The sequence below is a fragment of the Ailuropoda melanoleuca genome, chromosome 9 (genome assembly GCF_002007445.2).
Source record: "Ailuropoda melanoleuca isolate Jingjing chromosome 9, ASM200744v2, whole genome shotgun sequence".
Taxonomy (NCBI): domain Eukaryota; kingdom Metazoa; phylum Chordata; class Mammalia; order Carnivora; family Ursidae; genus Ailuropoda; species Ailuropoda melanoleuca.
In genome coordinates, this window is record NC_048226.1 from 93,900,706 (window position 1) to 93,916,089 (window position 15,384).

At 39.2% G+C, this 15,384-nt stretch overlaps 1 pseudogene; it reads right to left on the reverse strand.

The window, feature by feature from the left end:
- The window catches only part of LOC100475138, a 47,407-nt pseudogene extending 38,316 nt beyond the window's left edge, over positions 1 to 9,091 (reverse strand).
- Between the last annotated feature and the right edge of the window lie 6,293 nt (positions 9,092 to 15,384).

Here is a 15,384-nt window from a genome sequence, read left to right on the forward strand (position 1 = left end):
GTAGTTCTGTAATTCGTTTTGAAACCAGGTAGTGTTTGCCCTCCACTTTGTTTTTCTTTTTAAAGATGTTTTGTCTTTAATAAGTTCTTTGCATTTTTATATGATTTTTAGAATCAGATTATCAATTAAAAAAAAAAGATTCTTGAGTGTGATTCCAGTGTAATTTTCTTCGCATGAAAACATAATGAGGAATAAGCATTCCCAAAGTAAATAATAATTGATACCTCTTGAGTTTGTTATGATAAATAATAACTCATTATTTTATTTTATTTCCATATGTTGCAATGATCTAGATAATTATTATAGATTAAAAAATATGCCTGTTGGGGCGCCTGGGTGGCTCAGTCGTTAAGCATCTGCCTTCAGCTCAGGGCGTGATCCCAGGGTCCTGGAATCGAGCCCCACATCAGGCTCCTCCGCTGGGAGCCTGCTTCTTCCTCTCCCGCTCCCCCTGCTTGTGTTCCCTCTCTCGCTGGCTGTCTCTCTCTCTGTCAAATAAATAAATAAAATCTTTGAAAAAAATATGTCTTTCAGGGTGCCTGGGTGGTTCAGTCCGTTAAGCGTCTGACTCCTGACTTCGGCTCAGGTCGTGATGTCAGCATCATGTGGTTCAGCCCCGTGTCAGGCTTCCTGTTCAGTGGAGAATCTACTCCAGATTCTCTCTCTCCCTTTCCCTCTGCCCTTCCCCCCACTCACACTCACTGTTGCTCTCTCTCTCAAATAAATAAAGAAATTCTCAATACAAAATAAAATAAAATGTATACCTTTCATCTATTACTATGTAGTTCTGCCTGAGCACATTTCTATGTTTTGAATTGGTAATAATTTGCTGCAAAGGAATAATACATCCAAGGATGTGTAGCATGGAGTAGGCACTTAATAAAAATTAATGTATTCCCTGACTTTTCTCTTTTTATGTAGAGGAAACTCCTGTAGCAATTGAGCTAGCAGTTCCTAAGATTGCCTCTCTATTTCACATCCTTGTGATTTTACTCTTCTGAGCACCAAGTGCATAATTGGATTAAGGATGTAATAATAAGAACACAAATGCACTAATTTGTTTTCATTGATGGGCAACAGTTAGAATATATGAAGTTAAATTTCTTACCCAACATTATCATAAACATAATATTCCTAGCCAGTTTTCCTCACAGCTACGATACAATGATAATTAATGTTCATCAAGCAACATTGAGGAAAAACACTGCAGTGTTTTCTGAATCATCAAAAGGAATCAAATTCCCTTCAGTTAAGTTAAATAGTAATCAGTCCCTTGCTTTCTTTAATACTGGTGAAAGCTTTAGCCCTAACTAGTGGTTTGACTTAAAAAAAATTACAATGTCCTTGATTTTTGGTAAACTTCTGCTTATAGCTCTGGTGGAGTAATTGGCATCAGATGTACTCATCACCTGCATTGACTGAAAATCTGAACAAGTGATATGCAACACTATATGGTAGCCATATACCGGACAATAGCGGCACGGGATAGTAAACTTTTGGAGAAAGGAAACAAACAAGGTAAGTGCTATGAGTATTCTGGCTCACTGCCTAAAGACAGGATCAAGGACACAGCTCAAGGAATGGGAACCCCCCCGAAAGCCCAGCAGATTCCTTGCATTCAGCAAAGAGAATTGGAGATTTGGGGAGGCCAAGAACGCTAGGATTGTCTTGTAAGAGTACAGGAGAGAAGAAATCTGAAATGAAAGGAGAGAATTGCACAGAGAGAGGCTCTGGAGATCTCAAAGGATCCTCCTGCCTTTAGCAGAGAACCAAGAAGTACATATTTGAGAGAAAAAAAAAGGCAAGGCCTGAGAAAGAATCACTGGAAAAGAACAAGCAGAAAGCTCAAACCCAAAACTCACACAGAAATAATAGTTCATGTCCCCATCAACTAAACTAAGAAAAATTTATAACATAGAGGATATCAAATGGACCACTCAGAAGGTTATAGCCTCAGTGAGACCTCAGTAGTCAGACAGAATTAGCCACAGATTAAAGGATTAAGTCAACTAACAACCTTAAATCAAGCTTCAAACAGTCAAATGGTTTCTAAATAGTTTAATAAAGCAAAAGAAAATACTCCATCCCAACCCAGGTAACATTAATGATGTCTGTCATGCAGTCAATTATTTCCAGGCATGTAAAGAAGCAGGAAACATAACCTACAATGAGAGTATAAAGCCCATCAGTGGAAACACACACAAAAGTAACACAGATGATATAATTAGTAAACAAGAATATTGAAACGTTTTCATAAATGTTTGATATGTTTAAGAAAATAGAGGAAAACCTGAGGCAAGGGAAACAAAAACAAAAACAAACTATTGGGACAACAGCTAAATGAAAAGGTTCTGCACAGTGAAGGACACAATCAACAAGGCAACCCACTGAATGGGAGAAGATATTTGCAAATGGCATATCCATAAAGGGTTAGTGTCCACAATATGTAAAAAAACTGGTACAACTCAACACCCGAAACACCAAATAACCCAATTAAAATGGACAGAAGACATGAACAGACATTTCTCTAAAGAAGACATACAGATGGCCAACAGACACAAGAAAAGACGCTCCATGTCATTAATCAGCAGGCAAATGCAAATCAAAACTACAATGAGATACCACCTCACACCTGTCAGAATGGCTGAAATCAACAACACAAGAAACAACAGGTGTTGGCGAGTATGCGGAAAAAAAGGAACCCTCTTGCACTGTTGGTGGGAATGCAAACTGGTGCAGCCACTGTGGAAGATAGTATGGAGGTTCCTCAAAAAATTAAAAATAACATCTAAATCAAATATCTAGGCATGAAAAAGGCATTGGACACGATTAACAGCATATATGACATTGAGAAATAAAAGATTAACGACCTTCAATACACAGCAATACAAAGTACCCGAAGTGAAAAACACAGAGAAAAAAAGAGTCTAGTAATATTAATAATGCAAAAGTAAACCATGAGATAAATTCAGTCTATATACATGTAATTGAATTACAGAAGAAGAGAGGAGTAGGGGCAGAAAAAATAGTCTATACTAAAGTAAGAAGGATAAATTACAAGAAAAATTATAGATTTATATCCCTTAGGAACACAAATGTACATATTCTTAACAATTTGTTTTAGCAAATCCAATGAAAGAATATTCAAAATGGGTAATGCACCCTGACTGTGTAGGAGCTCTCCGAACACTGGGTGTCACATGCAACTAATGAATGGTTGAACTCTACATCAAAAGTTAATGATGTACTCTATGTTGGCTAATTGAACATAATCATAATAATTTAAAAAAGCAAGACTGGTTTAACATTTGGAAATCTATATAATTCACCATATATATTTTTTTAAGATTTTATTTATTTATGTGACAGAGAGACAGCCAGTGAGAGAGGGAACACAGCAGGGGGAGTGGGAGAGGAAGAAGTAGGCTCCCAGTGGAAGAGCCCAATGTGGGACTGGATCCCGGAATGCGGGGATCACGCCCTGAGCCAAAGGCAGACGCTTAACGACTGCGCTACCCAGGCGCCCCTATAATTCACCATATTAAGAGACAAAAGGAAAAAGTTCATAAGTCATCTCAAGAGATGCATGAAAGCATTTGACAAAATTGGGGAGCCTATGTGGAAAAAAGTCATCAAATCTTACTTCTCACCATATATGAGAGAATAACTCCATGTGGATCTTATACCTAAATGTAAGGGCCAAGATTACAAAAATTCTAGAAGACAACAGGATGATATCTCAGTAACTTGAGAGTAGGAAAAATATCTTATAAATGACACAGAATGCTTGAACTATTAACAATCTGTATATTAAAACTCTCATCAAAATTAATCGTTCAAAGGCACTGCTATGACAGTGAGAGAGTACCAGATTTGGAAGAAACGATGGGTAAAAGGGAAGGGGGAAACTTTGAGTGTGATGAATCTATTCATTTTCTTAACTGTGGTTTTATGGGTGTGTAGATATGACGAAACTCATTCAATTATGCATTCAAACTATATTTACTTTAGTGTATATCAAGTATAATTTAATCAAGTGCTAGTGAAATTGAAGAAAAAGCAGTAGAAATCATCAAATCTCAAAAGAAACAGAAAAATTATTGAGGGGAAAGATGAATGAACCAGCAAGGAACTGCGGGCAGTATTAAATTGTTTTCCCTGCAGAAAACAGGAGCTGCAGAAGAGAGGAAGCTTAGAGCAGAACTGTAGGAAGGAATTATGATGGACAATTTTCTATACTTGAAGAATAATGCTCACTTAGAATGCAAAAGCTCTGTGAATCCCAGGCAGGAAACACTACGAAGATAACTCTACCTAAATACCTCACAGTCAAATTGCTGAACATCAAGGATAACAGAAATTTAAAGCAACAGGATTACTGGGGAATGGTAATAAGATTATCTCCTGCCTTCTCCTCAGGAAAAAAAAAACTGAAGCCAGTAGAAGATGAACTCACATCTCTAAAATGGAAAAAAAAAAAAAAGTTAGAAACCCAGAATTCTATATTTGGTAAAAATATATTAAAAACTGAAATAAATATATTTTCATAAAATTAACGTTGAAAGAATTCATTGGCATTTGGCCTGCCCTGCAAGTGATATGAAATTATGTTGTTCAGATGGAGTTACCCTGATGCCATGTGCAAAGTCCAATCACAGGGAAGAACATTAGGGTCACCAGAAATAACACAAAACTTTGTAAATAGAAAGCACTGTTTTTCATTCTGATATTTTCCTTGAGGGATAACTAACTGTTTAAAGCAAAAATAATTGCATTTCCAGGTGAGGTTTATAACATATATAAAAGATAAAAGAACAGCACAAGGATGGGAGAAGCAGGAAAAGTAATTAGAGTATTGTAGGTAATTGCATTTGTAAAACGAATAGTGTAAATGACAGGTGTGAAGAGTCTGTGGTGTAGCCTGTGATGACCCAACGTTGGCTCAATAGATTTCTTTGAGATAGAATTGACGTTTGTATCAGGTGTACAACGTGAGTTGGTATCTGTATCTTTTGCAAAATGATCACCACAATAAGTCTACTTAACATCATCACTACACAATTACACATTTTTTTAACTCGGCAGATTTTGATAACTTAAGGGTGCATATTTTTAACATTAGGGGGACTACTAAAAATAAGTCTAGCTGAGAATCTAAGAGACAGAAGAAAACGGAACACTAAACACACACACACACACACACAGAGACACACAAATCAGTGCAGGAAAGAAGCAACGGAGGAAGAAACCTCAAGGAACAATGAAAGAATGTAGACAGATCCAATCATATCAGTAAGTAAGTTGAATGTGGGCTAAACCCTCCGTCAAAAGTGAAAGATTGTTAAACTAGATAAAAACTCAACACCCAACAATATGCTGACTATAGGAGATGTACTTTAAATAAAAGTTACAAATTAGTGGAAGATAAAAGCTTGACAAAAGATACATCACGCAAACACTGATTAGAACACTGAGCTGGCTGTATCAATTTCGAGAAAACAGACTTCAAAAGAAAGAGTATTACAGAGGATAAAGTGGGGCATCACCTAACGATAAAAGGGAGAATTTTTTCAGAAAGAACAATTATAAGTAACCTGTACTTAGTAATAAAGACTCAGAATTCATATGCAAAACAGTTATGACAAAAGTGGAAATGGATCAGGTCCATTCTCATAATGGGAGACTTTACTATCCTTTCATTTAGATGACAGAAATATATAAAAATATCAGGAAGCATACAGAAGACCTGAATGACGGTATCAATCACCTGACTTAACCGGCATGCATAGTTAAGTTGCACATAGCTACAGAATCTTCAACTTTGAAATGCACATGGCAGGTTCATGTCCATCTAAGATAGGCCAGATGATGGGCCATAAGAAGTTTAATTAACTTTCGAATGTTTAAAATCCTACACAGCATTTTCTCTGACTTTAACAGTATGAAATGAGCTATTGATAAGATATTCTGAAGGAAGTCCCCAAATTTATATTATTAAACAACATACATATAACTAGTCCATGGGTTAAAGAAGAATTCAAAAAAGAAACTTAAAAAATATTGCAAAATGAGTGATAACAAAAGCAAAACATAAAAAGTTATAGGATGCAGCCAAACACTAGTTAGAGGAAAACAATTAACTCTAAATATTTATATTAAAAGTATGAGTAGAAAGCTTTGGGACTTTTTCTTGATTGTATCAATATCCTGGTTGTGATTTTGCTGCTATAAAATTTTAAGATGTTACCTGTGAAGGAAAATGGTTAAAGGGTACAAGAGCTTCTTCCGTATTATTTCTCAGAGCTACATATGTAACTACAGTGATTCCCAAAATAAAAAGCTTAATTTTAAAAAAGCAAAGACCTGGGGGTGCCTGGATGGCTCAGTCAATTAAATGTCCAACTCTTGGTTTCAGCTCAGGTCATGGTCTCAGGGTCATGGAATCGAGTACCACGCGCTCAGCAGGTAGTCTGCTTGGGATTCTTTCTCTCCCTCTGCCTCTCTCCCCTGCCCCTCACCTCCTTCCCTCCCTCTCTGTCAAAAAAAATAAGTAAATCTTAAAAAAAAGAACAGGCAAAGACCTGGAGTGCCTAGGTGGTATAGTTCGTTAAGTATCCAACTCTTGGTTTCCGCTCAGGTTGTGATTTTGTGGTCGTGAGATCAAGCCCCGGGTCAGGATCATGCCCAGTGTCGAGTCTGCTTGAGATTCTCTCTCTTCCTCTGCCCCTCCCAGTGCCTACACATGTGTTCTCTCTCTTTCTCTCTCAAATAAACGAATAAATCTTTAAAAATTCAAAGACCTAAGCAGGTTTTGGCAAGCTATGGACCATGGGCCAAATCCTATCCATATTTTAAATAACACACAGGCTAAGAATGTTTTACATTTCTCAAGAGTTGTTTAAAAAAAAAAGAATATGTGACAGAGTCCATGTATGTCTCTCAAAACCTAAAATGTTTATCCTAACGGAGCTTTGAAGAAATTTTGCCAGCCTTTGATCTAGCAGTTTCTGTTGTGCTCTGGAGATGTGACATGCTCTATAGCCCATCCCTCCACTAATTAAAAATAAAAACTCCAGAATAATTTCAAGAGCAGTGACTTTATAATTCTTAAAAGTAAACGAAAGTGGGTAAACTATGATAGGAAGTCAAAACTTACAGAAGTGACCCACATTTCTATACACTGTTTTCCAGTGTATTTTGTTTATTTTTGGCTCTGCCAAAAGAGGAAAGCCCTATTGTAAGATGTGTGGAAATGGCAGCTAAAACTCGGCTAACAACTCTTAACTGATTAAAACTTACGTGATGAAGTACCGACTTTCCTTCTGCCTAGTGGAACCAGGGAAAGGAGAGGTGAGGTGAGTCACAAAGATCACAAAGGGAAAACAAGAAAGGTAAATCACTGCTTTTACCCAGGTTTAGTGGATTTTTTTGTAGTAGATTTTTCTTGCATAAAACCTTCTCAATTTGATGTCTGCTTTTGATCCATGTCCAGAGTCTTGATACAGTTGTTTTGGTCAGTGTGGTCTGGTTTTTGTGTTGATTTTTGGAGATAGGGATTGGCTATGCCCTTTACTCAGTTATTCGAAAAGTAGCATCAACATTTAACAGTAAAAGGAAAACAAAACAAAACGACTTCTGGGGGAGGAATTAAAATAAAGATATCCTTACTTGCCTCCAAAAACGAAGAGAGGGGACTAAAGACAGCATTAACAGGGAGTATGATGCATTGTTCTGGAAAGAGAAAAAGCATGAGATCATTTTGAAACAAGAACATGGGGGAAGATGAGCGCCTGAGAAAAAAGTCATTACACAACCTGGAGAAAGGAAAAGACCCATTAAACCGAACACTTAATGAATGGTTCTAGGGTCTAAGAAATGACAGTAATTAACATACAGGAAATGCACCCTTGGGTATCGGCACATTGATTTTTGTGACCCCCTGAGTTCTTCTGGATCTGTTGATTGCGTTTGTACATCACCAATTCCTGATTAAAAAGGGACAAATGGTTCAAGTGGAAATTGCCCACCTCAAAAGTGTGCATGAAACCTTTGTCCATTTTTCTCATGCTCCTTTCTCTTTAGCAATTTTGTCATCCATGGTGAAAACGTAACCATGAAATTGTGTGCGATGAAAAACTAGCCTCAGCATGAATGGCAGTGAAATAGGAATTTCGGAGGGCAAATGAAAGCCACTGTGGTTCTTTAGTCTTGAATAGTGACTGTGAGGAAAGATTATAATTGGAGAGATCCACTTATTCTTTCATTCACTCAACAAATATTTGTTAACCTCTTACCAAGAGCCAAGCAGTGCTGGGGGTACAGCAGAAGGTAACAAGGCAGAACTCCCTGCCTTTCTGGATTTGGGATCCCAGCGGGGCGAGGTGGAATAGAACCGTGAAAAGGAAGTAAATTTTATAGTATGCCAGAGGGTATCAGCGTTATGGCTGCCCATCAAATAGGATATGGAAGAGAGAGAGTGGAGAGGAGTGCTGTAATTTTAAAGAGGGTGGATGTGGCCGTCCTCACTGAGTGATAATGTTTGAGCAAAGACTTGAAGAAGCGTGCCTGGTGTACACCTAGGGGAAGAGCACTGCATGCAGAAGGAAAGGCTGGTGCACAGGGGGAAGATTCTTTGGCATGTTAAGTACCAGTTTGGTGTGTGTGGTAGGAGGAGACTGAGCAAGGGGGGGGTAACAGAAGTCCCGATTATGTGGGGCATTGCAAGCTGTCACAAAGCCTTTGGTTTTTACTGTATGTGAAATGGAGGCCCCTCGGCAGAGAAGTGACCAGGTCCGTTGTGATTCAGAAAGCTGATGAAGACAGCTGAGTATTGCTAGGAGAAAGTCAAAGACTTTGAGCAGACTGAGCAATGAATTGACATCGCCTGCATGCAGTTCTGTTAGCCTTTTATTCACTCAGGTTTTACTGCTGTCGTTAAACCCACAGGGTCAAGCCCCAGCTTGCTAGTATGACATTCAAAGTTCATCTCCATCTGGTCACTGCTACCACTTTCTAGCATCTTCCAACGCTCCTCACCCCATCTCACCTCCCTGTATTCCAGATAAAGGCGCTGCACAGGTGAATAGCGCATTGTGGGTATGCTGTTCTGCCTACCTAGAGGGCCCTCGCGTGTCTCTGGAATTCCTCTTTCTTCTGGTTAGCACAGCACATGACATTTTATCGCAATTATTCGTATCCCTGTATCTCTCCCCACTAGCACCCATGCTCAGTACACAGGAGGCACTCTGTGTGAGCCCATTATATTGGATACAGTAAGAACCAATCTAACTTCTTGGTTCAAGTTAAGGAGATATTTACATTTAGGCTAAGACTAATATAAAAAAAAAGGCAGTTCACAATAAAAAATCTATACTTCAAAGGATTCAAAGTAATGATAAACCTTGAGAAACTTTATAAAAGGTCAGTGAGGTACTAGGGAAGAAGTGGGTACTGCACAAACCCAGGCTAGGCACATCTTTTCTTCTAGATGCTTCTTACTACTTGATATATATTATGTACTTATTTATAACTATTTAATCCCCACCAGGATGAAATCTCCAACAGAGCAGAGACTTTAGTCTTCAGCATTGCCTTGTTCATATTTCCTAAAATCATATTCAGATGTTTGATAACTATTTGTTCAATGAGTGGATGACCACTTACAGTGAACACCAAGCTTGACTATGAATACCATTTTCATCAGGCAGAACTTTTTTTTCTAATAAAAGGAACTCAAATGAATTTTCCATGAAAGATGAACTCTTTGACTTGTCATTCATCCCATAGAGAAATGTACCCCACTTAATCTGACAAGTCTTATCTGGGGACCATGGGTGAAGACAACCAGTGGACCTGATACTTGAAATTTCAGAAGTGTTCCTTAGACAATTATTATCTATACTGATTCAACATTAAAAGCCAGTGTAATGGCTATTATGAATATAAATTATATTAACTTATAATTCTATAGAATATTAACTTTAAATAAATAATAATTTTTAAGTCTACAGCGAACAAAGGCAACATAGCTCATAACTAGGTTTCTGGTAATGTAACTTGGAAAACAGAATCTAGAGCTATATAATAATAAGTGAGGCATTGAAACTTTAGCCTTCTTTACCTGGAAGGATAAGTATTGACCTAGTAGTCACTAGTGTCCTTCCCTCACTCAACAATCTTCGGTTATCATTTTTAGACTATGGATTTTTATTAATTTTTATTTTTTAAAGATTTTATTTATTTGATAGAGAGAGAGAGAGAGCGCACAAATAGGCAGAGCGGCAGGCAGAGGGAGAGGGAGAAGCAGGCTCCCTGCTGAGCAGAGAGTTCGATGCAGGGCTCGATCCCAGGACCCTGGGATCATGACCTGAACCAAACGCAGACGCTCAACAGACTGAGCCACCCAGGTGCCCTAGACTATGGATTTTTAAACTACAGACTATAGACGATCATTTTCTGGTGAACAGTTAGTCTTTTGGCCCTATATACCCAGTTTATTTGCACTTTTGCTACTGATCTTTGAGGTTTTATTTCAAAGAAACTGGTGGTATAAGAATTCTGGGCAATGCTTTCAGCCTAATGGCAGTCCTTTCATGCTTTACATATATGTATATTCTTGTATACATGCATAAACCTGTGTGTGTGTGTGTGTGTGTGTGTGTGTGTGTGTGTGTACAGTTGTCCTTTCCCTGATCCATTCTGTTGGCCTGGATATATATCTCCACTCATGAGAACAGAATTCTCTTGATTCTGCCACTGGAGTAGAATTTTATTATTTTTTCTTATCAGAATACTGTTATTTTGAGAGTAATATTCTGATTTTACTATGAGAGAACAATCACTCCTTTTTTGGTCCACATGCATGAGGTAGACAAAGCCGACTCTACCTTCCCCGTGGGGCCTGGAAGAGGCTGTGTTGTCAGTGCATTCAAGCCCTGCAGCCACAGACTGAAGTGGCAGGCGTAGAGAAATGACCCAAGTTAGGCTGTTCGCTGTCACCAAGACTCAGTTCTCTGACTTTGGTTGGCACGCTCAGGGAAGCAAACAGTTTCTTCTGCTGGAACAGATGCCATAATGAGGGTAAGCCTGAAGCCACTGGAGTCATCAGGCAGAACCCGTGAGTGAGCTCCACCTGGACGAGTAGAGCCTGGTGATATCATTTGGACCCAGGATCATGACTCCTGTAAAGTCGATCTACTCCTGGGCATCTTCCATGAGCATCTGCTCCCCCTCTCCTGCAGATAGCTTGAATCCCATTTTCTGCACCTCGCTGCCGAAAGATCCTCACCGATGCAGCCACTAACCAGCTTCACTGCTGGAGACCCACAGGGTGATCTGCTCATAACCTTTCTCAGTTTCTCCCTCTACCAACTGCAAATATTAATTTTTGTCTGAACGTGGTACTAGTTGTATGAAAAGTATTTCAATAGACCATCCACTGATCTGTAAATTAAAGGTGATGTCTAATACTTCTGGCCAACATGCATTCTTTTGAATATTTAATTTTGGTGTCGGTTTGCTATTCTTGTATGTCTGCAATACATATGCAAAATACCTACCATTTATTTGTCTTCGTTATATGCCAGAAACCTCTAGGGCCAGGAATACACAAATACAAGACATGGTCACCATGAGCAGCTTCCTCTCTACTGTGGACAATTTGAGGGGAAGAAACAGAAATTACTATCATGTCAGGAAGACAGTGTTGAGCGTCTCATGATAAGTGCAGCTAACTTCTGGAGATACACATTAAGAGGAAGCAGTTGCTCCTGGCTTTGTCAGGGGATGGATTTCAAGGTAAAGAAAAAATCATTCAGGGAAATAACTTACCTTCTTGGGTAAAGGTTTGTATGTCATATGCTCTCATTTCTTATTTACAATCTCATTTAATTACAGCAATGGTATGAGAGCCCTATTTTATAGATGAGGAAATCAAAGCCATGAGAGCCTGAACAATGTTGCATGGCTAATTCATGTTGGAATCAGGATTCAGACCCAGGTCTAAGCCGAGGATAGATACTCTCTATCCAACTGAGCCGCCCTGGTGCCCAATAGATACTCTTTATGATTTTGCCTTGAAGGCTGAAGAGGCAGGAGGAGAAAAGGCAGTCTAGAGAACATGATCATGGAAGTTTCTTATGCTCCAGGGGTCCCTAATCAGCACTGGTGTCATCCGGGCAGCCTCTGCACCACCAGTGCCCAGCTCTGGGGGAAAGACAGGTGAATTGTGCGATATGAACGATTGCATGACTTACTGCAGACCTGAGACTCTTCACAGTACAAGCACGTTTGTAATTTGCGGAGTGCTTCGAGCTCCAGCGAAGTGTGTGAGTAATGCAGATGCCCTGGAGAGGCTCGAGTGGAAAAATGCACATCCCTTCCATTAGATCTTGAGATTACCTTCTGGATTGCCATTTCAATTCATGCATGACCTAAAATGCAGACAGTGTATACCTGAAGGCCTCTAATCTGATTCTTACATCTGAAGCTTACTCTTCCCATTGCAAATAGACAAAAAAGAATCATAGGGGTTTTAGAAATGCAACTGTCAATATAAAAGCCAGCATTAGAGTTGCCTACCCATTATTTGTCATCTATTCCTCCATCTGATCAACGTATAGAGGGCCTTCTATGTCCTTCACACCTTATTCAGGACCATGGTTTTAGGAACAAGAATGATGTGACTGTACAGTTAGGATTAACACGCATGAAGAAAAGCAAGTTCACATTTTAAGATCCATCATCTCTGTCAAGCACTGGGTTGAGTTTGCAAACATTACATCAGTAGACTCTGAACAATCCTCTGAGATAATGTTTTTAGCCCATTTTACAAGCCAGGCTAAGAGGGATAAGTAATCCATGTAAAGTTACAATGTATAAAGAAAGGCTGGCATATTTTGAGGGCTTAACATGTGCCTGGTGCTTTGCTAAACGCTTCTAGGGTTTGATATAACCTCAGTCCACTCATAGAGTCCCCTCTTTGCAGATAGGAATGAAGGCTCTGAAATTAAGGGCTGCCGAAATCACCCAGGGAGAAAGTGGGGAAGACATGTGAGAGGCAGGCTGCCCAACACTGTTTGTCCCCCTACTTCCACTTACTATAAAATATTTTGTAAGTCCTCCTTGTAAAATCATGAGAAGGATAGATAATGAATGATCATGAATTCATAGATAATATAACCCAGCTCTCCAGATGATTTTAAGAAAAGCCAACAGAAATACCTGAATGTAATACATAAAAGAAATAAAATTAGTTTACCATAAAATAAAATCTATAATTCAATAAGTAAAACCTACTACCACATTATAAATGCTTTATTATATACATAGTTATTCATTATTATTTATTATGTATTATATATAATTACTGACATGTGAACAGCCTGGAAGACAGCAAATTGTCCAATGTTGCCAGTGTCATAAGCTGGCTGGGAATGTGACAGCTGCAAGTACACAGAATCTTAGGGAACTCAAATATCACAAAGTTATTACTCTTGGTGATTTTCTCAACGGGTAACAGCCCTTGGTAAAAACAGTCTAAAAATAACAAATGAAGGTCTTTTCTCACTTTACATGGAAGTTACATTCTTCGACAATTATTGTATCTTAAATCCATGAAAAGCATGCTCCGTGAGTGTGTGTAATCAGGATCAGCAATTTATTTTTTATTTTTTTATTTTATTTTATTTTATTTTTTTTAAAAGATTTTATTTATTTATTTGACAGAGATAGAGACAGCCAGTGAGAGCGGGAACACAAGCAGGGGAAGTGGGAGAGGAAGAAGCAGGCTTCTAGCGGAGGAGCCTGATGTGGGGCTCGATCCCATAACGCTGAGATCACGCCCTGAGCCGAAGGCAGACGCCCAACCGCTGTGCCACCCAGGCGCCCCAGGATCAGCAATTTATTAATAACTATACAGCAGGATCTTTGAAAATCCTATGGGATGTAAAACAGTAAAACAGTTCTTTGCAAGAGGGACTGCCCCTGACAACACAGACCTCGCGTCCTCAGCCCCCAGGATGGGTCACTATGCCCAATTCCTGCGACAAACAAAAATGCATCCTAGACCTCCTCCGAATGCACTTTGAGGAGTCGTACCACTGCCCTTGACAATCACTGCCATCAAGGTGGCAAGCACGGCGTAGGACTCCCCTGTAACTGCAGACCATGGTGGCTGAGGGCTGGAAGAGCAGGCAGACCCCTCCTTCATCGAGCCAGAACGTCCCAAGCATCAGGCATTTCTGCCTTGCCTTCAGAATGCTTGCACATAACACTATGATTCAGTATTCTTCTTTACGACACTCCCTTTTTACTATAAACACCAATTGCCCTCTTAAACGGAAAATAAGAATCGCTTACCGTAAGTGAAATGCAAAGTTAAAAATAACACAATGAATGAAACAAACATGAAACAGCAAAGAGAGGAGGATGTTATCCAACTCTAGCTAGATTCTGTGACCAGCCGAAGAGTCTTAGCTGGACATCTCTTCTCTTTTGGCTAACCACCACATTAAGTCTCAATTTGTCTCCTCAGAACTCTGATTTCCAGGACAGGGGAAAAATCTATTTCCTCCACTTTATGATGACCCAGTGGACATTATTCTCTTCTCACTCAGATAAGCAAGGTGTTTACATTATTTTTTTATGAGTATATCACCTCCTTATAGAAGGATTTATTCTTTTTATGAAGAGAAGGTATTGTGAAGTACTTGTTACTCGGTACTAATGTAGACATTTAAAATATCTTTCTTCTGATCTTTTATACAGTACTCCAAGGCTTACCTGAACACTCCCGGGATGCTGACTCAGAGCTAATTACAAAGCTCAGAGAACTTGTACAATTTCTTGTGTTAATTGACCATGGAATTAAAGACCATAGTAAGATAGAGTTTCTTGATTTTACAGAGATAAGGATTTAAGGTAATTTAAACTCCTCTAATTACCTACATCGTGATGACTGAGCCTTAACCTAGTGGTGCATTAATCTAAAGAATTTTAGATAAGCCTTGTCCCGTTACTTAAGGGGGTAACTAAGAAGACCCACATTAAGCCAACATGATGGCTCTGTTGTTTCTCATTTCCTATAAATGTCGCTCAAGGGCTGCTTCAAGAGGGAGCTGGAGTCTGGAAGTGAGTAGGAATGAGAATTCGATGTTCTGGAAGTGGGTGTGATTACCACACAAAGCTTCTATGATGGTGGCTGGATACTCCTGGGGGCTGCATGAGGCACGCGATGGTTACATTCTGTATCACCTGGACCACAACATGCCATATATCCGACCAAATGTTATTTCTCAGTGTGTCTGTGAGTGTGTTTCTGGAGGAGGTTAGCCTCCAGATTGGGGGACTGAGTCAAGCAGAAGGTCCCTCCCCAGTGTGAGTGGG